A 22,806-nucleotide genomic window follows, 5' to 3' on the forward strand; every position below is an offset into this window, starting at 1 on the left:
AACTGTTCACTGTTTATAAAGAGCTTTCACACATGGGATCCCACAATGCCTCTTCTCCAAAGCCCACAGAGAACGCAGGGGCCTTCATTTCATCTTGTCACCGATATTTTAGAGAGGACAGGTTCTTAACCATAGTCCCACAGCCAGTGGGTGGCAGGGCTGGTCCGGTGCCTTCACTCACCGCCCTGCTTCCTTTTTGTCCTCGAAATCCCTTTGTTCCTGATCAGGATCTATTTTGTTACGTCATCTTGTTACATCACCCCATATGGACTGCAAAGGCCTTTGGGACAAGGATCATGTTTTGCACTTCTTCGTAACTCCCGTAGTGGTCAACTGAGCGTCTTGTGCGTGGAATCCACCTAACCAAAATCTAATGGGCAGGGAAAAAGATGGAGTTGGGTAGAACTGGGGGTAACCCAACCCCAGTTCAGGGCAGACAGACTGGCGTTGGTGCTCTGGGTCTTGGGGATCATCCCCAATTGCTGCCAGACCCCCCTCCACCCCACCCTGCAGTCTGGACCCAGTCTCCTAGTCCTCAGCTGCAAGACAATTATCCTGACTGTCACCATGGTCCCACACAGAGTTCCTAGCGTGGGCCAAGAAGTGTGAAAGAAGGTGTTCACTTCTAGATATTGTCCCAGCCAAATAAATACCAAGCAGAAGCTCTGGAATTGGAGGGAGGAGACAGCCATGTGGGGAGGAAGCAGAAGGACCACGTGATCTACCAACGGCCGGGGGTGGGGGGTGGGGGGTGGGGGTGGGGGGTGGGGCTGGCCCCGCCCCGAAATGCTGGGTTCCATCCTGCCTGGCTGGGTGACCTCAGCGCACTGCCCCTGGCTGAACTGGAGAACAAAGATCCTCTCTGTCCCGCCTACTTGCTTCTGAACCATTTTGAACTCGGGGAGAAAAGACAGCAGTAATAGTAACAATTATCTGGAGGTTACAGCCATCAAACAGAAAACAGCTCCCCGCTAAGGGCAACTGGGGGCCACTTCTAGGAGCCGGAGCAGTCTATCCTCCTGTCGGGCTCCGGGGGTGCGGGAGGCCGAGGGAAGGACAGAGAAACACCAGGGATTCTGCTTCAGATGCATTCATGTTCTTGGCTTCTCTAGGTGCATGGGAACCCTGAGAAGGCCTCCCCGCGCCCCCCGGTTTCTTCCTCCGATCTGTGAATTCTGGCTTCTTCGTGTGACGTGATGATTCAGGGCAAAAGTGGACTTGTCAGAAACAGGAAGGGAAGATAAGATAAAAACAAAACAAAACAAAATAAAAAATTAGCCAGACATAACTTCTTCCCCCCGTCCCCCAACATTCACATCCTTAAAACAGAAATCCCACAGCAAAGCCCAGAATGGGGGGCCAGACTTCGGGCTCCAGGTCAAGGCTGGAGAGCAGTGGGGGAAGCGATTCAGCACCCTGCGCCTGCCCAGATGGAGGAGCAGAGTACCAGGAGGCCCGGCCAGGACGCAGGGCTGTGGGTAGCGGGGCCTGCCTCAGCCTCAGCCCCGCCCACGGTGCTCGGCCCCCATTCACCCCAGGAGCCAGAGAGCTGGGGAGCTGCAGTGTGATTGATGGGCCCCAGCTTGAACTGAAAGTCCAGATCCCAGGGAGACAGCTTAAGAGGTAGGAGGAGAGACACTTCTCACATCTGCAACAAAATTAAAAATTAAATAAATAAAATTTGGTAGTTTACAAATAGAACTGTTACTTGTTACTCATGGTATTAATCTCCTATTTCAATTAAAAAATTTTTATTAAATTTTTTTTTTTTTTTGGGAACACCCGTGAAAGACGTTTGTTTCATGCCAACATTTCTGCAGAACTAATGTGGGTGGATTGTGACAGATATAATTTCTCCGTCCTACAGTTTCATCAACTTGAGTTCTGTTAAACTATACCCGCTGGGCTTAGCTCCTTTTAAAGTTTCCGCTTTGACAGGTAGATTTATTAGTCTTGAAATTTGTACAAATCAGATGTCACTCGTGGCAACTTGTCAAAATGTCAGTCTGGCAAGGCAGCATGAAAGGCTTTCTGGAGAGAGACAGACGCGAGGCAGGCTTTAAAGAACTCCAGCGCGAGCCGGAGGAAGGAATGGGAGGGCTTGCAGCCTCTTGATCCTGAGGGCTTTACTTTATTAAATATCTCAGGCTGTACAGGGGGAAGGGCCCTCGGATCCCGGGCCTCTGAGACATCGCGTCTGACAGCTCCCAAACGATGGCTCCTGTCGGTTACAGCCTCAAATTTCTGGCTTGTTATGTGCACTTAGTGGGGGAAGGCACGGGATGCTTGCATGGGGGGTGGGGGGGGGGGAGAGCAAATCCAGGTCTTTTAGTTTCAAAAACTGCTTGGGTGGGGCTGTGCAGTCAGATGGGTGTTCCAGGGTGGGCACCCTTGGCCAGAAGTACGGGGCGCCTCCTGGCTCACCAGTGCGAATTCTTCTATTCCCCCTGGGGAGAGAAGGAAGCCCGACGGAGAGGGAAGCTCTCAGGTGCAGACCCGTGGAAACAGGTCTGGTCTTTCCTGGCAGAGCAGAGCTGGGGGAGGCAGCGGTCCCACACCAGTCCCAGGAGCCCAGGGCTCCCTTTCCCAGTCTGTGGGCTTCTCAAACTTCCCAGACTTCCCTGTCCGGGGTCAGTTAATCAGGGATCCTGCGATCTGGTAAGCTCCATAATTATCTTAGTTTGACATAGCAGGAAATGTTATTCATAGCCCAAAAATTATCTGAAATTTTTTTCCCCTGGGGAAGGGGGGGCAGTGCTATAGAAAGAACCCAGCCAGGGTCCTGGATGCAGCTTTCTCCAACGGCAGACTGGGGGGGTGCCCTGGTGGGGGCCGTGGGTGGTGTATTCAGGGCTCCCTCTCGGGGACGGGTGGGGCTAGTGCTTCTGCACTGGTGTGTGTGTGTGCGCGCGCATGCTCCGTCTCTCTCACTGGATTATTGCACTGCTTGCTCATCTGTTTGTCTGTCTGTTCTGGAAAGTTGGAAGATACCAAACAAAGCTGTAGTTCTCTGTATTCCTGCCACCTTCCTCTCCCACTCCCCAAGGAGTTCTGGCAGGCTTCACAGTGTTGTCTTCCGAGAGGAGGGGCAAGGGCTCTAGGAGGTGAGGGCACGCTTCCATGGATATGTGCCCACACTCACCGCCCTATAACAGGGTCTTCCCTCCTCCTGCCTCAGGTCGGGGTTGGGGGGCCACCAGGCTGGCCTCCTCGGTGTCGCCTTCCCAACTACCCCCACCCGCTCTGGTCCATCTGTCTGCTTGCAAGATGTCTCCTGGGCATCAGGAGCAGGCACGATTTGCTTTGGGAAGTGTGAAGCATGCTCTCTTCGCCCCATCCATTCCTTCCTCTCCTTTTCATGGTTTTCCACGTGGAATGATTGAAGGCCTTTTTCTTCCTAAGTTCCCAGAAACTCCCGCTAAGATGCAAACACCTCCTTGAGGGGTGACACCCCTCCCCTCACTGGGGATTAGGCGGCACTGCTGAAAGCAAGGGAGTGTTCTGTGGAAAGGAAGCGGGGCCAGGATCAGGGGAGGAGAAGCATGGGGACCTGAAGGGACCTGCCTTACCTTGTTATATATATATATTTTTAAGGATTTTATTTATTTATTTGACAGAGAGAGACAGCAAGAGAGGGAACACAGCAGGGGGAGTGAGAGAGGGAGAAGCAGGCTTCCCGTCGAGCAGGGAGCCCGATGTGGGGCTCGATCCCAGGACCCTGGGATCATGACCTGAGCCACCCAGGCACCTCTACCTTGTTATATTTTTGAGAGTCCAACCTGCTTGATGCATCTTGGTCCTGTCCCCAGAGTGGGGAGCGGGGGAGATCCAGGGGGGCGGGGTGGGGGGGGCAGCCGGCGCTGTCCCAGTCCTCTCATCTGCCTTGCTCTCTGGGGAAGGGAAGGGACGTCCTCTTGGCCCCTCTGTCCCCCTACAGCACAAGTGCTGGTGTTTGTCAGTGGCTGAGTCCTTCTCGGCCAGCAGCAGGGAGTCTGAGGTGTCAGGTGCGGCAGCTTCCTTTCTGTGGCCCGGGGAGGTGTTCTGTTGGCATTCTTCCCGAGGAGGAAAAGAACCAAGCCCACTGTTTGGAGCCTGGCACCGTGAGGAACTCCACTGACCTTGCGAGTGAGTGAGATTATCCCAGGTGAAAAATCTCAGACATTAAGAGGCATGTTAATGATACTGGTCATGATGATATAATAATAGCGGTAATTATCCTAATAATCCCTTAGGATGTGTGCATGTCTTTCCAAGTACTCAGAGCACTTTCCCATTTGTGATCTCACATAACCTTAACCTACTTCTGGTAGAGAGACTGGGTGGAGCAGGCCATCATAGCTACACGGGGAAACTGAGGTACCCAGCTCATGCCTTCCACTCAGGTCTCTTACTTAGCTGCACAAATCCTGCAAAGAGGAATTTTCATTTTTGCTGTCACCCGTCCTGTCCCTGAGAATGAAACACACACACACACATCTGTGGCTTCCAACCCCCAAATGTGCCATTAACTGAAAAGCACTGTGGCTTTGGGAGTTGAGAGACTTAATAGCCAGCTTCCACCCCTGCTCATTCCTCCTGTGCTGTGCATGGGGTTGCTCATCAAAAGGGAGCAGGGAGGAGGCAGATCTGAGGAGCACTTCACAGGGGAAGACTCTTTAGAAGAAATCACTCTGTGTCATAGTGCAGGGTGACTTACTTTCATGTGGCAAATGCATTCTGGCAGCTCCCTGCTCTCACACGCCATAGATCATTAAAGGAGGGGTGGGTCCGGGGAATTTTCCCAGCCCCTCCTCCGAGGACAGCTCTGCCAGTCACCGGGAGGCGCCCTGGGGTCACTTTCAAAGGGAGAGCATGGGGTCCTGAGAGGCTAAGCAGTAGAAAGCAGAGAACAAGCCGTGGGTGCTCACAGCTAGCTGGAGTCCTGTGATTCCATTTACTAAATGTGTCTCTGCTTAGTAATTTCAGGGCAGCCAGCAGGGAGAGAGAATGCGGAGTTGCGGGGATGGGGGAGGCGACGGAGGGGGGAAGGCAAGCAAGAAGAAGAAGAAAAAAAACCCACCAGCCCGTCTGGCATCAGTTCAGAAAGCTCTCCAACTCACACATCTGGTTCTTATATTTCAAAGTTAATTAGTCATATTGAGGCTGTCTGAAGATAAATTTATCATCCAGAAAAAACACAAACAGTTTGAAAAATGAAAGGAAGTGAGGTGACATGGCTTGACGTTTAAATAAATCATTTTAACATGATTAAAAAACTTGTCCTGTCTGACACCTAGCACTTGGGTACTTTGTAAAGACTTTTTGACAAAGACAAGTCCCTGTTTGGTATACAAAAAACCCTTGCCATTAAATTACTCAGAATAATCTTTGGCCAATTACTTTTCTGAGTGACTACCGGGTAGGAAGGCCTGCAGCCGGGCCCGCTCTCTGGGGTGGCAGCCGGGAGCTTGGCGTGGTCAGTGATTATCCCAGTGGAAAACAACAACAACAACAACAAAACAACAACTCAGACGTTAAGAGGTTTGGGTAACTGGAGCGTTTTTCTGAGAGAGGAGCACGCATAAAGTGAATTCGTAATCTGGCTCTCTCTGGATGCCTTGAGTTTGAGCAGGAAATCCTTCCCCAGCCCAAAGAGGAAAGATCCTCTTCAGATGCCCGGGCAAATCCTTCCAAGAACCAGGTGTGTCCTGTTCTTTACACCTCCCGGGGCTTAGGGGACAGTTTGAACTTTGTGACGAATGAAATTAAGAACTGGGGCTCTCTCTGGCCCAGCTAGAATGGGCAGTGGCCAGATGGGGGTGGTAGAAATGTAAATAATCGTGAGCGCGGATGTGTTGGTTTGTTCTTGGAGCAGATGGAAGTGAGCTGGAGTCCAACACTCTACGAACGCAGACGCACCACCGCCACTTGTCCCCCCGCCCCCGCCCCCCCCCAGCCCTGCCAGTGCACCCTGTGTACTTTATAAAGGTCACTGGTTCTTTTTCTTTGTCATGACCCACAGCCCTTCCCCGCCTGGCTCGGCAATGGGAACAGATACCAGAGCGGTGGTTGATCATCAAGGTGCTGGTGGCGTCTGTGGGTGTTTCTAGATGCAATGGAAGGAGGCGGCAGCTGCGGGGGGGGAGGGGGGGTGCATTCCAGGGCTTTCTCCACCCCTGTCCAAGGTAAAATGGCTCTTGGGAGATTTCGATGTGCCTTCTGGTTTGCCCTTTGCTTGCATTCAGGACAGGAGCAATATAATCCAACATGAACGTTTTCTCTGATTAGCAATTTGGTCTCATCGGTTTTGTTAATGGGATAACAAGAGGTGCTGGTTATGGTGCAAAAGTCTCATCATGTTGGTAATTTTCACTGTAACATGTTAGCAATCTGTCACTATTTGTTTCCAGCAATACTGGCAAGAGTCTGCTTACATCAGGGGCTCTAATTCTCTCTCCACACCGCCAGACTGTTCCTCCTTTCTCTGGCTGGGGAGCTTCCCCTGCTTCGATCTGTCTCTGTCCATCTTGCTGGGCCTTTGTTTCTCCCTTCCTATGCTTCTCTCTCTGCCACCTGCCCAGCTCGGATAACTCAGTGCGGTGTTTGTGTGGGAGGGAAACACCGCCCTGCGCAGCCTGCCATGGCAGAGTCCTAGGGCCCGAAACCCCACGCTGCCATTGCCCTCACCCTCTCACCGGTCAGGTGGAGAACCTGAGGCACAGACTGGAGCAATGACTTGCCCAAGGTAGCAGTCCCTTCATTAAAGTCTGAGCAAGGTCAGGCCTCAGGCTCTGGTTTGTGATTTCAAATCCACGGTGCCTTTTACTACGGGATGAACAGTGTCATGTGAAGAAATCGTCCAGTCTCAGAAACCAACTTTCCTGCATATGGGAAAAGTCATCCCAGGGAAGTTAATAAGGTTACAGGGAGGAGAGAGTCTCCTTCACCAGCCTAATGGGGCCTTTCCCAGCATCATGGGGCTGAGCCTTCAAACCAGGTGGTTGGCCGAGGTGAGTCATCCTACCAGCTGCGATGTCTCGGTCTCAGGATCCCTGCTCTGGAATCAGGAAAGGGCATGCTCTCCTTAGTGAATCCTGGCCGGCAGTAGGGTGGATGCAGCTTTCGGCCCCAGCCTTGGTCACCAGCTGTCCAGGACAGAAGCTCTGGCCATAAATAGTCTTTCCTCTGCCAGGTGAGATGCTCCTGCCCGCCTCCGGGCCCTATTCCTCGGCTGAAGCTCCAAGAGACCTTCACCTCGCCCTTGTGCACTTGCTGGGGTGGCCAGGATTCATTCCTCCTGGAAGCGTTCAGTTCCACATGGTTCCACAGCTGGTGCCTTGCGGTGTGGAGGCCGAGAAAAGCCAGAAGCACCACCCTGTTGTACCCAGATAACCAGATTTCCAGTCGGACGGACTGGAGTTCGAATCTTAGCTCTGCTACTTAGTGGCCGTGTGACCTTCCTAGATACAGCAACTGTTAGTCTCCGTTAGTTTCTCTACCAATCACATGGGGATTCCTAATAGTTTGCTGGTAGGTTCGTAGTGGGGAGTAGAGAAAACGTATGCAAAGACCCAGAAGGCTCCAAGGCACAGGGTAAGTCTGCCTCTTCCTCGCGGTGTGGCCCACGTGGCGCAGACACCTGCCTTGGCCATCTTTTGAATTCATCCCTAGCTGCTGTCAAGCTCACAGTTCAGGGTGAGGACCAAGCACGTTGTTGTGGATGTGTCCATGAAAGGGTGCCGGGTTGCTGGAGAAGTGTTCCATTGCCAGGGTCAAGGAGACTTTCCAAGGCAAAGGGATCTGGAACCTGAATAAAGCATCTGTGGAGGGAGCGGAGGGAGAGAACCGAGTGACCCCTGAGTCACCGGAGGTGTTGAAGTTTAGGGGAAAGAATGAGTATTCAAGTTTCTGCCCTGGGGTGGGGGTGTGGGGCAAGGGATGGAAAGAGAAGTTTGAGCTCTGACTTGGTGCTGGGGAGAGCCACCAGGCTTCTCCACATTCTCTCTGTCAAAACCTTCCCACGAATTATCTAAAGCTTCCTTGATTGCTTCTAATGAAACCACCAGCTGACTTTGAAATCTCCGAACAGGCTCAACGTGCCTGATGAATAATAAACACTGTTCATGGGGGCGGCCACTTGGCCACAGGGGCGGGGGGGCAGTGCACTCCCCAGAGAGGCGCCCCCGGAGAGCAGAGCCTGGGCTGGGGCCTGCGGGTGCTCTGGCTGTCTGTTCTGACCATGTGTTCTGACCGTCTGCGTGTCTGTCTGCTGCTTCCTCTGGAGGGGTGTGTGCGTGCGTGCATTCGCCTTTCCTGTGACTCAGGTCTCCTCTTGGGAAATGGAAGGGGAGGGGAGTCACAGCAGGAACAGTTTAAAAAGATGGGTAGGTCTGGTGCAGACCTCGAGACCTGCCATCCTCTGGCTGCAGGAGATAGGCCACGTTTTGACCCTCTTTGGGTCTTGATGTCTATCCGTAGCTCTTCACATGACCAGATCATGCTCCTTCGGAACGTCTGTGGGGAGGGTTCCCAGAGCACAGGGTCTAAAATACCTCTGTCATTTACTCTGCTTTTTGTTTTCTCTTAGCATGGATCAGAATGGTGCCTGTCTTGTTATTTGTGTCCTCTCTGGGGAGGGAAAGCCAGAAGGCGGCAGGGCCTTGGCCATCCTGTTCACCTGTCTTCTAGTGCTAGAACACCACCCTGCCGAGGCCACCAGGCTCAGGTACCTGTTGACTGAATGAGGGAACCTGCAAAGAGCAGCCGTTAAGGACTTCCTCTACCTGCCTCCTAGGGTTTTTGGAAGGGTCAAATGACAGTAGCTGTGAAAATAATTTGAAAAAGCGAAGAGAAATATGCTAAGTGTAAGCCATTCACATTACTCTCCTGGGGTGGGGCAGGGGGACGGGGGAGGAGGGGGTGAGGCAGAGGACATTCCTTTGCCAAAATCTCTCAGTAGCCCTGAGGGGAGCCTGGCAGAAACCGGACATCTTCCAAATTCGTCACTCCCACCTTCACAGGGGTCCTTCAAGCAGACCTCAGATCACAAAACAACTGAACGCAGATTTATTCCCATTCATTGAGTGCCCATGGCCTTGCTGCTCTGGGTGCTAGGAGGCCGAGGAGCCCAAGAGCATAATTCAGCTTCCGCCTGCAGGCAACTCCCCATCTAGGGGGCAGGCCCGCCTTGTAAACCAGTAAATTTCCATACTGGGACACGTGCAAGTTTAGGTACTCATGGTGCTGGAAGGAGTGATTAGTGTAATGTTCTCAGGTCCCAGCATCCTGGAGCATCATCTTGAGAGGCAGGTGGCTCCCCAAGGCTTGAACCCCAGTTTCTCAGGAGCTGAGCAAGACACCTGCCAGGGGTCACATCCTGCCACAAGGTGAGTTTACTCCGTTGTGGAGCCAAGTCTCAAAGCTGTGCTTTCTAGATTCTGTCCTGGGCACTCTCAGAGGCTCCTTTTTTTTAGAGCAGCCTCTGGTTGGGTTGGATTAGCAGAGACATTTAGGCATTCTTCTTTGCACATTACCGGAGAAATTATATCCCTGTCATATTTGAACACTCTGAAATAGGAAAGAATTATTTTATTGGGTGTCCCCCCCTCCCTCCTCCTAAATGTTTGAAGCTCACAAAATGTTTTCAAGCAATTTCTTGCCACTAGATTTGGTGAAACTTACTTCAAGTGTCTTTCCAGAGTCTTTCATAGAAAAGTAATTGTGTAATTAGCTATAAATTAGTAAAAATTATGCTAATTACTTCCAGGTGTGACATATTTTGTGCTTAAAAACAAGTAAGAGAAAAAAAGGGGCTGTCACTGTGGCTCCCCAGTGAAGGTTGGCCCAGGCAGGCTTGACAGGCTGATGTGCGCATTTACCTAATATTATTTTTTTTAATTATGTAATTTCGCAATAAGTACAAACAGACCCGAGAACAAAAGTACAACAGACAAAACTCAGGGGTGGTTCTTTGTGTGTGTGTGTGTGTGTGTGTGTGTATGTGTGCTTAATTAAAAGGAGCCTAAGCAGGGGCTTTTCCAGTACTTTTCATTTCATACTTGTAATGGGGGAACTGGAGGTGGTGGGATGGGGGATGTTGGTATTGGGAGAGATCTCTGGGATTTACAGGGTTACCGTAAGGCAGGAGAGGTCCATTGGTTCTCTGGGGGGTTTGCCCTCTCTTCACATCCCCTTCACCCTTTCAGTTCTCGATACTAAGGTAATGTGGACCATGGCTCGGAGATGGCCGCCATCCATGCTAACGGATGGTCTTCATTTGCGTGCATCTCTTTATGTGGCCCAAGGCTTTATGGTACTGGGTCTTTCTTGCATCTTTCTCCCCATAATCCTGTCAAGTATGTGGGACAGGTGTTGTGGCCTTCAGAGCGTACATGACCACTGAAGGAACACTTTCTCCTGGGATGGGGTAAAGAGAGAAAGAAAGAGAAGGTGGAGTGTCCTTCTTTTTGTTCCTTTCTCCTCCTCCTCCCAGTACTACTCTGCATCCACTAACAATGGTGGTAAAGTACAAACCAACCCATCAGTCCATCTGTCAATCAAACATATTGGGCTTTGTGGTAGGTGCTAAGCATCCTGAGACCAATATCACAGGAAAGCTCACTGGTGGAGAAGGTAGACATGGGGAAACAATTTGATGGAATATGAGCAATACTCTCACTACAGTGATGCTAGGTCTTGGGGTTTCAAGGATAGTGCCACTGTAAAATATTCTGTCTTTCCATAAAAACATTTGTGTGCATGAGACATTGTGTTCCCAGCTTTGGTTTGGAGGATGGGGTCCCCTGAGGTGTAATAGAGGGACATGGCAAGTGCCATAGCTGGATGAGGGTCTTTCTCATGGAGGACAGCATGTCGGCTGGGTATTTGAGGGCAGTGGAAATTTTTCAGGCAGAGGAGGAGGGGAAGAGAATCCTTCCAGTCAGTAGAGGTGATGGTTGGGAAGGACTCTGAGGGATGACTGAGAACTCACCAGGATGTAATGGAGGGGGAGTTGCTGGTAAGGCACACGGCAGGGGTGAAGCACAGAGGCATTACACAGTGTGGTTTACTTGGGGAACTACCAGTAGTTTGGCGTCACTAGAGCATTAAGAGAGAGGAGAGGAGTAGGGACAGGGAGCGGGGTCAAAGGAGAGCCTCGTGGGCTGCACCAAGGAGGATGAACTTTGAAATAAAGGGAAACCACTGTAAAATTTAGGTATAGTTAGTATGTGTGTGTGTGTGTGTGTGTGTGTGTAAGAGGGGTGGGGTGGGAATCAGCAGATCCAAAGTCTGATTATAATGTTTCTGTTTTTTTGACCTTCCCCCCAGAGAGCTGGTTCTTAGTCTCGAGAAATGTTAGGTCTGATTGGTCAGCTGGGCTTGGAGGCAGAACACCCCCCCATCACCTCACAGGAAAGCAGGGAACCCCACTGCTCTGGAGGAGACCTCCTTGGTGGGGTGCCTGACAGAGCGGCTCCCTGGGATGGGCACCCTGTCGCCTCCGCTCACCACCACAGGCCGTGGCCCACATCTCGAGCCTTCGCTGCTACTGGTTTAAGCCGATAGACTGTGAAGGGGCAGCTGATCTGGGAGCATCGCCACCAAACAACGGCACCAGCTTAAAGAGGAAAAGGAATAAAAAGTACTCGTTTGTTCCTTGCCCCCCTTGACATTCTCCACAACCTTCTTGTAAGTTTCTCTTTCCGATCTCCAGATTAAAAAAGAAAATTCATTGAAATATCTTTTTAAAACTGGAAAATAGAGAAATATTAGCCAAGCATAGGAAGAACAAAATAAAACAAACCCCAATAACAACAACGAACCCAAACAAAAAGGCGCGGACCAGGAGGCAGGGAGCTGGGTCAGGTCCTAGGCTCCTTCCTCTTGTGGGATGTGTGTATGTCTCAGCTTGGCTCCAGGCCACAGGTGTGGACGGGCACAGCACACCCACTGGGGCAGGTGGCCTTGCTTGTGGGAGCCCAGCCTTGCAGTTGGATTCATCCTGCCTCTCTCCCCAGGTAGAACTAGGCGTCGGTTCATCCGCTGTCTCATCATCTGTAAGATCAAGTCCAGCCATGGTGGCTGGCATGCGAGCCCTCCCCAGCAGGTCCTGCCCTATGATCTGGTTATAGTTCCTGCTGCCCCCAACTGAGCCCCGCTCTCTGCTCTGATGGCCGCTCACCTTGGTGTTCCCTACAGACAAGGTACAGTGGTCACGTTGGGGCCTTTGCTGAAGCTGCTCCCTTTCCTGAAATACTGGCTTATCCTCATTCCTCCCCCCCCCCCCCCCGGGTGACAGCTGACTCCCACTTCTTTTCGAGGCCCTTCCTGCAGGCTTTTCTTCCTTATGTGAGCTCCTAGGACCTTCATTTCCATGAAATAGTGTTGCTTGGCCATCTGCGTGTGGCTTTTCTGGAGGGCCAGGGATTGGACCATGACTTAGGCCCCCCGCCTTTTTAATACCCTCAAGTTTTGCCTTTTAGACTTGGCTCATAGTGGGCACGTAGGCACTATTTATAGGAGAGAGGAATGATTTAGACTCCCTAAGCCTTTCCTTCTAGATTCCTTTTGTGAACAGTTTGGTTAGTGTTGATCTCCAACGTTGGCTTGACTCTGGGTCTAGGAAAGCACCATGAGTGACTAGGAAGGGTTCAGCGCTTACTGCCCAGAAAGAACATTTACTGGCACACCAAAGCCCTGCTAACTCGCACAGTGAGCAACTCCCACGTCGGGGAGGTCACCTGCTTGACATGGAATCTTGCCCTTGACCAGATGAGAGATCTTTATATACATGCTTTCCTGGCCGACATCACTTGTGGTAACTCCCAGAAAAGGGAATTTTAAAAGTCCACGCATTCTGAAAAGGCACGTGTCAGTGGGTCTTTGGAGATGTGGTCACGACCTGCTGCATAATTTGCCAGGCCAAGTGCGCATTGAAAATGGGGGCCCTTTGTTCGAAAATTATGAAGACTTTCGAGATGGTGACAAGCAGAGCATGAGTCTAGACCCTGGTCATTCTGAGGGCGGGGGTGGGTTGGGGGCAGTGGTTGGGGGTCTGTGCAGGGGCCTCTGCAGGGGGCTGTGTGCGTATGTGCTCTGCCGCGTGCGTAAGAATATTAAGTGTCTAGCATGTGCCCAGCACTATTTAAAACACCCCCGGGGGGTGGTTTTTTTACAAATCAGTAGGGGATAGGGTTCTCCCTGGAGAGATATTTACAAAATTATGAACGAGACAAGAGATATGTTCACTGCCCATGTATCACTGTCAGATGAAGAAGGGGAGGCTCAGATGATTTGCCCAAAGTCACACAGCCACTCCAGGAGTTTCCGTACCCATGAAACGCTTAAAGAATGGTGCACTTGGCGTGGGATGCTAGGAGCCATGGGAGGTCAGAGAAGCAGGGGCAGGTGGCCTTGCTCTTGGTCAGGGCCATGGACAGGTCCTGGCTGACTTGGAGAGGGGGAAGGGTTCAGGTTGGGGGGAAGAGCGGGAAGGGAGGGGGGGAGGGGGCGCTCTTCAGTCAGTGAGGTGCCTCTGGCTTCATCAGGAGGGGGTGTGAGAGGTGGGGATCTCTCCCAGACACCTTCTCCTCCTTAGCGCTCACCTTTGCGCACTCTTTTCCTTCTAAATAAGATACCTGTTCCCCATAGCCATCTCCTTCCCGATTCTAGTTCAGTTTGAAAGTGTTTTTCAAACTCTCTGGATCCCAGTCGACAGCAAAAACTGTATTTTCTGGTGTGGCCCAGTACACTTGTATGTGTATGTGTGTATATGTGTGATTGTGTTTTTGTGTTTCCTTACCCATTAAGGTAAGTAAACAGACATCTGATGCAGTCTGATGTTTTCTTTTATACTCTTTTATGTAATTAAAAATTCAGATAATGACACTCCAAATCGAGGCCTGCCCTGAATATGAAAAACTGCTTTACCTCCTCTCTGCTGTAGCCACTAGACAGGAAGAATTCTTTTGCACTCAAAGCCTGTGTGGAAGGAGGATGTATCTTCAGCTCTGTGAGCCTATAGAACTCTCTCTTTCTCTGAATGCCTAAAGCTCATCCTGTTGGCACCTGCCCTGGGATCTCAGCCCCTCCTAACAAGGATTTAATTGTATTTTTATGCATTTGAGTATGAGGGAGTACAAATTCCTTGCAGAGAAAACACATGCCTGGGTTACCCAATAACACATAGAAGGTAGTAAGAGCTCATCGAGCCCATTTCCTAACCCCTCTGAGGCCCAGCCCTGTGCCTTTTCCAGAGCAGGCATTCAGTAAGAGTTTCTAGATTGAAGAATTGGTTGAGAAGCTCAGAAGCACTTGGGAATTTTCTGGCGAGTTGAACATAAGCTCAGCACTGCTGGTTTAAAAGGCCTCTTGGTGGGGCTGGCATTTGATTGTTTCCCAAGCAAGCTGTTGGAACCCCTTTCTTGGCTGTTCCTTGTCTGGTCACATTTCTCTGCTGACAGCCTTGCTTTCCAGCCTCAGGTACTTCTGGGACTTATATCCCGTTGCTTTTTCCTGAGAGATGCTAACTAGGATGGTGGACGGTCTGACAAGAACCACAGACTTGGCTTTGCCTGCCCCCTGAGCCAGACAATGGAGAGCCCCCAACACCAGCTGCCCTCCTCCCACCCACATAGTGTGGGGAGAACACTGGGCTCAGTGTCTGAAAACCTGGCTTCACGAGTCCCCTTCCCCAGATGAGTGACTTTGGGGAAATGGCTTAGCCTCTTAGAACTTCATTTCTCGGGACGCCTGGGTGGCTCAGTCGTTAAGCTTCTGCCTTCGGCTCAGGTCATGGTCCCAGGGTCCTGGGATTGAGCCCCGCATTGGGCTCCCTGCTCGGCGGGAAGCCTGCTTCTCCCTCTCCCACTCCCTCTGCTTGTGTTCCCTCTCTCGCTGTGTCTCTCTCTGTCAAATAAATAAATAAAATCTTAAAAAAAAAAAAAAGAACTTCATTTCTCTTCATTTGACACCTCTTGGGCTTATTGAGATGATTACGTTAACAAACACGTAGAAACTTTAACTGTATGGCAGCTTAATAATACCTACATTTGTAACGTGCATCTACCTGTCTTTTAACAACTGCGTGAATGGTTTTACGACCAACCTCAACTTAGCGAGGAACTGAGGTTTGGTTGTCCCAGATTACTTAGCTAATAAGCGGTGGAGTTAGAATCCAACTCTGTTTTCTTTTTCTAAAGTCTATATTCTTGTTATTATCATCATTATTTAATGTAATTCTATCAGCCTATTAAGTTAATTATTATTTTCTCCAGCCCAGGGGGGCCTTTAAGAGAGAACATTTCTGTTGATGTGGGGAGGGTTGGCTCATGGCGGGCCTGGGAAGCAGTGGTAGGAAAATGAGTGAGAAGAAAGGAAGGGAGAGGGCATGAGTGAAGGGCTAAGTTTAGGAATCACGTGAGGCTGGTCGTGGAGGGATTCCTGGGTCGCTTTCTCTGCTGTTTCAGCTCCTCGGGTCTCTGGGCAGTCATCAGACATACCATCAGTGATTTTAATCAACAAACCAATGAACCGATATTTACTTGGGGATTTGGAGGCTGACGCAGAAGACTCCTCATTGGAGGCCCCTTGGCACCAGGGTCATTTTCCATGGCCACACAATCCCAGATCGCCAGCTCCAGAGTTTGGAACTGAGGGAGGTGATGGTCTTTGGAGAGTTTGTGGGCACTTGGTGGTTTTCACCACTGTGTCCTGTCCCTGCAGAGGGGAGAGGGTGGTGTCAATGTTTGGGTGGGACCATCCTCTCTGGTGACTCAGCCTCCCCAGTGGAAGGTATACCAGTCAAGGGGGACTTCACTTCCTTTTGTCAGTGTCCAATCTGGTCTTTAAAAAGGGCAATGACATTCTTTTCTCCAGTGAGCCCTCCTGGCGATTCCAAGTAGTGGGTTCTAGCACTACCCCCGTTTTATAGGTGACGAAAGTTGGGTTTTGAGAGCACCCATGACCCGCCCAACGTCAGATAGCCAGGTTTGGATCTAGGTCTTTGATGTCAGAGCCTACCATGATCTTTCTGCTTTCCTTCGGGCGCCTGAGCTCTTGAATCAAGGACTGGCTAAGATGAACACGAATGACCCAAGCAGTCACGGATTGCTATGGACACAGGACCTCCAATTCAAATTCTGAGACTCTCGCCTCCTGGGGGACAGGTCTCTGCTGAAGATTTGGTTTCCCATTCTCAGTTGCTTCCTCTGGAGGATTGCTTTCCAGCAGGTATTAACACAGTGATCTGCATAACTATTAATAAAACCTTTAATACAGGGTCTATCAAAGCAGACCAAATAATTTAGAAGGTCCCAATTTCCCACCCCCTCGTAGTGGTAGCTATTGTTAGTAGTTCCGTATGTGGCTTCCAGACATTTTAAGCATGGATATGTTGTATCTGTATGTGTGTGTTATATATAAAATGCTTTTAAGCATAAGCAGGTTCCTACTCTGCATATAATACGGCAACCGGCTTTTTCACTGAAGAACGTTTTATGGACACACATTCATGTTAGTACCCACAGTCCTACCTCATCCTTTTTAGTGCATGCATAGTATTACTATTTCATTTTATGGATGAACCAGTTTATTTAACCTATTATCTATTGATGGACACTTAGGTTGATTCCAGCTTTTTTCTACTACAAACAGTGCTTCACTGAGCATCCTCATATAGTTGGATAAATTCATATAAATGAAATTTCTGGCATGCAGGATTTGTGCATTTAAGATTTTGATCGATATTGCCACATTGCTCTCCAAAGAGGTTGTCCCTATTTACAACATCAATCTAAACATTGTTTTTTGCATGTGTTCAGTAAATGCTGTGGAAATTGGTCCTGGCACTTTATTCAATTATTGTTGTGATTCAACTATCCACTCTACTCAGGGGTGATTCCATCACATTCTGGGTGTGTGATTTAAATCCTATCTCTGCCCTACTGGCTGGAGGATTGTGGGAAGTTTGCTTGACTTTTCTGAGCCATGATTTCCTCGTGGAGATAACAATACCTCTCTTGAAGAATAGAGTGAGGGACGTTGTGAATATTTGTCAAGCCTCTTGCCCAGGATCTGACACAGAGTAGGTGCTCAATCAATGCATCCTATCTTTATCCCCCTTTATACAAGGGCGGTCAGCTCCTGCCATCTGGCCCTGAGGAGAGAGGATCGCACAGTTTGCCAAAGGACTCAGAGGGGTCACCAAAGCACTGGTTGTTAAGGTCTCTCTAAATTTGTAGGGGCAGAGTAAAAACTCCTAACTTAGTAGACGGTAAGTCCCTTTAGGGCAATGACTTTGTTTTCTACTTTGTGCTGTTAGAGCGCTGAGCTGGTGTCTGGGACGTGGCAGGTACAGTTGGCTATCCAGGGTGAAAGGTGAGCCAGGGTTTTGACCAGGGACCATGAGTATCAGGAGACCCAGTGGAGGCAGAATGTCCCTTTTAGAATCCACATCCACTAGGAGACATAGCTTACGCTTCTTGCTTTTTCCTATTTAGAGAATTTCAGAAAGAAGCCTCAATGGAAGTTGGGGGAAGCGACAAAACCCCAAACCAGCCTAGGCCCAGAAATCCCCTTTGAGAAACTGCCTCTGGGACTTGCTTGTGAAGTGGGAGGCAGGGTCCGATGCTGTCTGGGAAGCCATATGGGTAATTTATAGGTGGGGTGCAGTGGGGGCTTGTTGACTCTGAGTAGCATCTTAGCCGCTCTGGGTATGGTATCTGGAGCCCCCTGTCTCCCACCGGGCTGGTGCTCTGCAGCCGCTGCCTTACTCTCCCGGGGACTTTCCACCTACTCTTCTGGTCTTTTCTCACTCTATTTTTGGAAAGGGCCTTGTCCTTCTTTCCCCCATCAGTCACCCTCCCCACACCACCTGCCTGCTCCAGAGGCATCTGGTGTCAAGAACTCTATCTGAAAGGCTCTATCCCTGGGTCTAGGTCTGTCAGCCACAGCTCAGCACTGGCCAGGGGCACACATGGGGACAGGGAGGAAGCAGGGCCCTGCCCTGGGGCATGGGAGTAAGTTCAGGACAGGCGCCCGGTGACAAGGAGTTAGAATCTGGGTTTGACCACCAACGTCTCACTGTATCACATCTCTCTGTGCCCCAGACTTCCCTTCTGTTAAATGCAGTTATACCTGCCCTTGGCTCATCATGAGCACGCTCCAAGGACAGCTCAGTTGCCTGATACCAAAGCAAGAGAAATCACAGAGGAAATTCCTCTGTGCGTAATTCAAGAAGGTGGTGTTGCGTTCATGTCTCATGAGCCCTTCGGGAAGGAAATGTGCCAAACTAATAATATTCCACGCAGAAGTTGGAGCCTCCCGCCTGCCTGTACCTAGTTTATTCACGGAGGGCTAAGTCTAAATTCCTTCTCTGCCTTTACTAGCTGTATGATCTTGAACAAGTTACTTAACCTCTCTGGGTCAGAGTTGCTTCATATATAAAATGGACATTAGCACCTCATTAGGTTGTGACAAGATTCGATATTATTATTAACTTTGGCTGCACATGCAAATCCCATTTCAAGACAGATAGGTAATACTTGGCCTTTAGTCAGGTAGGCTGTAGACTATGCCATCTGCTTTAGTATGCTGTTGACTCTATGCAAGCCTCTTCCCTGCTTCCAGTAGGGAAGCTTCAGGAAAGGAAAAGTCTCTTTGGATGGTAGTTGGGTTTTTCCAAACTATATTCCATCTATTCCTGTCCATTGCATTCCATTCTATGGCATCAATACCATTCAATAGGCTTTCATTGAGACACAGTAGACTGAGTCAGGAAATCCGATGACTTTCATTCACTCAGCCTGAATCCTAGAGCCAGAAACGGGGACAGAAAAAGCAAATCAGAATCAAGGCTGTGCTGTAGAGCTTCTGAAGAAAAGAGTAATGACCTCTGAGCTCTGGCTTCTAACTTAGCCCCTGTCTGGGCATGGACCAAAGGCATGGGTCCAGAGTTGAAAGAGAAGCCTGGTCTCCAAGCAACCTGTTCATGTTGGTTTGGCTTTGAGATGAAAGTGAGGAATGGCAGCTGGGCCTTGGACATTTGAGAGAGATGAGGTTAATTGTTCCCTTCTTCAACTTGGCCTGGGTCCTCTTATCCCCACTGCAACTCCCTTACAAAAAAAGATCTAAGCTTATACACATGTTACACACACACTCACACACACACACAGAGGAATCCAGAGAAAAACAAATGAGCAAGTTTGCTACCCGGGTCCTATCTGTAGGTCTGTCGTGATGGAGTGAAGACGCCTGTGGCTTGACTGTTGGTGTTAGCACTATCAAGTGTTGATTGAGTTTTGGTCCCAGTAGTAAGAAGCATTTGTAAAATTCAAATACAGAATTTCAAACCCTTGAGCACTTCCTGAGAGTCTCAATGGCTTTAATAAGGGAAGGGCATCTCTTTGATGGCAAATGATTATCCTTCACAGTGCAAGCACAAATTGGATCATAATTAATGATTTTGATATATGTTCTTCCTTGTTGTGGATGGGAGCTGGAGTTCAGTTTCTATTTATCTACATCTCCATAACTTTATATTCCCCTCTCCAAGGAGGGGGGAGGATGTTGCCACATGCAAATGAGAGGTTATGTCTTTGTAAGTACTTCCGTAGCTTAGCGACCAGTTTGGAGCAGCTCCTCTCTCTCTGTCTCCTTCTCTTCCTTCCTTCCTTCCTCCCTCCCCACTTCTAAGTACCATTTTGCAAATTCTGAACTGTACGCTGGCTTCCTAGAGCTGCTTCAATTGCTCTAAATGCCAGAGGTCCTCATACAGGGTGGAGAGAAGGAACACATTGCTTGTGTTGGTCCAAATGTGCTTTAACCATTCTTTACTCTTGATCTCTCCTTTCTTGTCTTTCTTGTCTCCTTCTTTCCTTATGGGGCTGTCCACTGCAGTGGTGGTCGTTGAGCTGATGCTGAAAGCCATCGCTGTGAATGTACACTGGATCTTCCCAGCGCTGAAGGAGCCAGAAGCGCCACCGGATGCCTTGACTTCCGTCCCTCCTTCCTTCAGCAAACATATGCTGATTGGGTGTTCACCGAGGCCAGGCATACCCTCAACACCAGGAATACGGAGACCAGTAAGATACAGTTCTGGCCCTTTGGGAGTTTCTGCACTTGGCCTCACTTATTCTTTATCCTTAACGCATCCTTGGCTGGCGTGGACAGCCTTCTCTTCTCTCCACCTCACGCTGACTTTGAGGCGTCCCAAATGATTTGCTCATTTCATGGGCACACGTGCCCCTACCCTGCCTTCTTTGGCTAGAGCCAAAGCCGTGAATCTGTGCCAGGGAGAGTAGATTTCTTTCTAGGCAGATTGCTATGGATTGAATGTTTATATCCCCTCAAAATTCCTATGTTGAAATCCTAATCACCAAGATGATGGTATTAGGATGTGATTGGGACATGAGAGCAGAGCCCTCATCATGGGGATTAGCGCCCTTGTAAAAGGGACCCTTTCCACCCTGTAAGGACACAGAGAGAAGTAGGGGTCTGTCCATGAACCAAGAAGCAAGCCCTTACCATACACTGAGTCTGCCAGCACCTTGATTTTGGACTTTCCAGACTCCGAAATTGTGAGAAATGTTTCTGTTGTTCAAAACTACCCAGTGTACAGTGCTCTGTTATAGCAGCCTGAAAGGACCAAGCCACAAATGTAAAGAGAAGATAAAGGACAGATACCGTTTCTGAAGGGAGCAAGTCAACAGTGCCTGCATCTGAGGGTTGATTTCAGGGGGCCCAGGAGAGGCAGGGCTACCACACCGCTCCACTCCAGGAACACAATTCATGTCGTTGTCTGCGTGGAGGGCAGCCTCGGTTTAGGAAGAGCATGCATGGGCGGATTTTCTGCAAAGCCAGCCCCCACTCAGCTATTCAGGCAGGCATGGAGTCGGCCTCAGAGGGGTGGGGCGTTCCCTGGGAAAACTGGCCAGAGTAAGGCTTCTAACTCAGATCACTGACTAGGTAGCGGTTATGAAGGTCCACTCAGTGACTGGGGGCTTGGGCTTTAGCAGCCTGGCGCCTGTGTCTGCAGGGAGGCCAAGCCTGCAGGAGGAGGTCAAGGGCTTTCTTGGTGGGACCTGGAGCCAGACATCTCATTATAATGGATCACTGTGCCAGGAAATTGTGAGGCACTTCTAGATCTCAGCCTAGTGCCCTTTCGAAAGAGGCAAGGCCGAGGAGGTGGCCAGTGTGTGGTTAGTTGGGCCAGGGGATTTAATGGGGCCTTGATTCAGGCTGCTCCAATTTCTCCATCAGAGCAGTCCTCTGTTGCCCATTTCCTAGGATTCCCAAAGGACCCACTCTCGGTCGTCTCCTGGCCACTGGGGAGGGGAGGTCCCTCTGCTACCCGTCTCTCCGGGAGGCCGGGATTGGCTGGTCCCAGCCCAGTCCCCGCGCTCTCCTCTGCACGCTCTGTTCTCCCCGCGTGGGGCGTGTGACAGGTTGGGGAGGAAGGCTCTGGCGGGGGCGGGATGGCGGGGCGCGGGGCCTGTCTAGTGGTTGTGACAGGCCGGCCACCTGCCCGCCCGCAGGGCTGCTGCTGATTGGGGAGGCGCGGAGGGTGGTGGCGGGGCTGCGGCTCGGGGGGCTTGGGCTCTGGGGGCCACCACGCGCACCGCAGCCATGGGGAGGGCCTGTCACCCGCCTGCGACAGCGGGGCCCCGCCGCGGGCTTCGTGGTGGCACTTCCTCTTTTAATTTTTTCCCCCCAGGAAAGGAAGGGCGGAAGAAAGCAGGCTGTAATTGGGCTTTGGAAGGTTCTCGCTTGTCAGAGGAGGTGTAAGGCTTGAGAAACAGCCATTAGCATAAGTGTGTTTCACAGGGGGAGGAAGGGGGCTGCGGTGCTTCCCCAGGCCCCGCCCCCGGCACGGAGTGTGTGGGTGCAGCCCCAGGCCCAGGCAGCTGCCTCCTCAGGCGTGGTGGGGCCACTCAGGCCCCCGCGGATGCTCCCCTGCCCAGGTGGAAGATTCTAGAAGAAAGCAGGAGGGATGAGAGGAGACAGTGTGCACTGAAGCTGGGTTAGACGCATCTTCCTCACTCCCCTTCCCCCCCCCACACTCACTCAAGACTTTCAGGGCCCAAGGGGACTCTGGCTCATCTATCATAGCTTTCTCCTGGGCAACTGGGTGGGAGAAGGGGGGGAAGCGGGGGAAGGGGAGGACTTGCCAAGGGTCACACCTGTAGTTAGAGGCAGGGCTAACTGCACCTCAAATCTTAATCTTGGGCTTAGAATGATGGTGGGGATTCTGAGAGTGCCTTTTTACTCTCTTTCCCAGACAATGCCATTTCAGCCCATGGATGTCACTAAAATCACATACTTAGGGATTTATTCATTTGGATTCAAGCTAAGCTCACAATTATACAGCAAATTCTCTTGGTAGAGCTAATACATTAAGCTCTGTCAGTAATTTCTACCTTAGTAAAAATGATAAGGGAGATAAGGTACTGGCCACCTGGGGGCTAGTGTGTGTGTGCATCTGGGGGCTGTTTGGAGGAGGGAGAGACTGACAAGAGGGAACATGAGTCTGGGGACGCATCACCTGGGGGCCAGGAGAGCTGGAGGGGGAGTCTGAGGCCCCTTCAACTAATTGCACCTACTTCAGAATTTGACTCCATCCAGGCTTCCACTTCTGCGCTGGCCCCCTCCCACTCTGTGGGCAGGTCAGGAGTCCCCCATGGCCACGTCCCTCGTGCAGCTGCCGTTCTCCTGGAGTCCGTGTGACAGAATGGGACCTGTGGGGAAGACAGCCACGTCAGCACCCAGCCCCGTTTTGCACTCCGGCAGCTAATTAAAGCCAGGAAGGTAATTTATTGCTGAGGGAGAATG

At 50.6% G+C, this 22,806-nt stretch overlaps 1 long non-coding RNA gene across 1 annotated transcript in view; it reads left to right on the forward strand.

Moving 5' to 3' along the window:
- The window catches only part of LOC123847931 (uncharacterized), a 101,366-nt gene that overhangs the window by 19,699 nt on the left and 58,861 nt on the right, over positions 1–22,806 (forward strand). Inside the window, exon 2 of the long non-coding RNA XR_008506480.1 lies at positions 19,876–20,060. This is a non-coding gene — a long non-coding RNA (uncharacterized LOC123847931). The remainder of the gene's footprint in view (positions 1–19,875; positions 20,061–22,806) is intronic.

The sequence above is a fragment of the Mirounga angustirostris genome, unplaced genomic scaffold, assembly GCF_029215605.1.
Source record: "Mirounga angustirostris isolate CCGP_5_RB_7025 unplaced genomic scaffold, mMirAng1.0.hap1 SCAF_2, whole genome shotgun sequence".
Lineage (NCBI taxonomy): Eukaryota > Metazoa > Chordata > Mammalia > Carnivora > Phocidae > Mirounga > Mirounga angustirostris.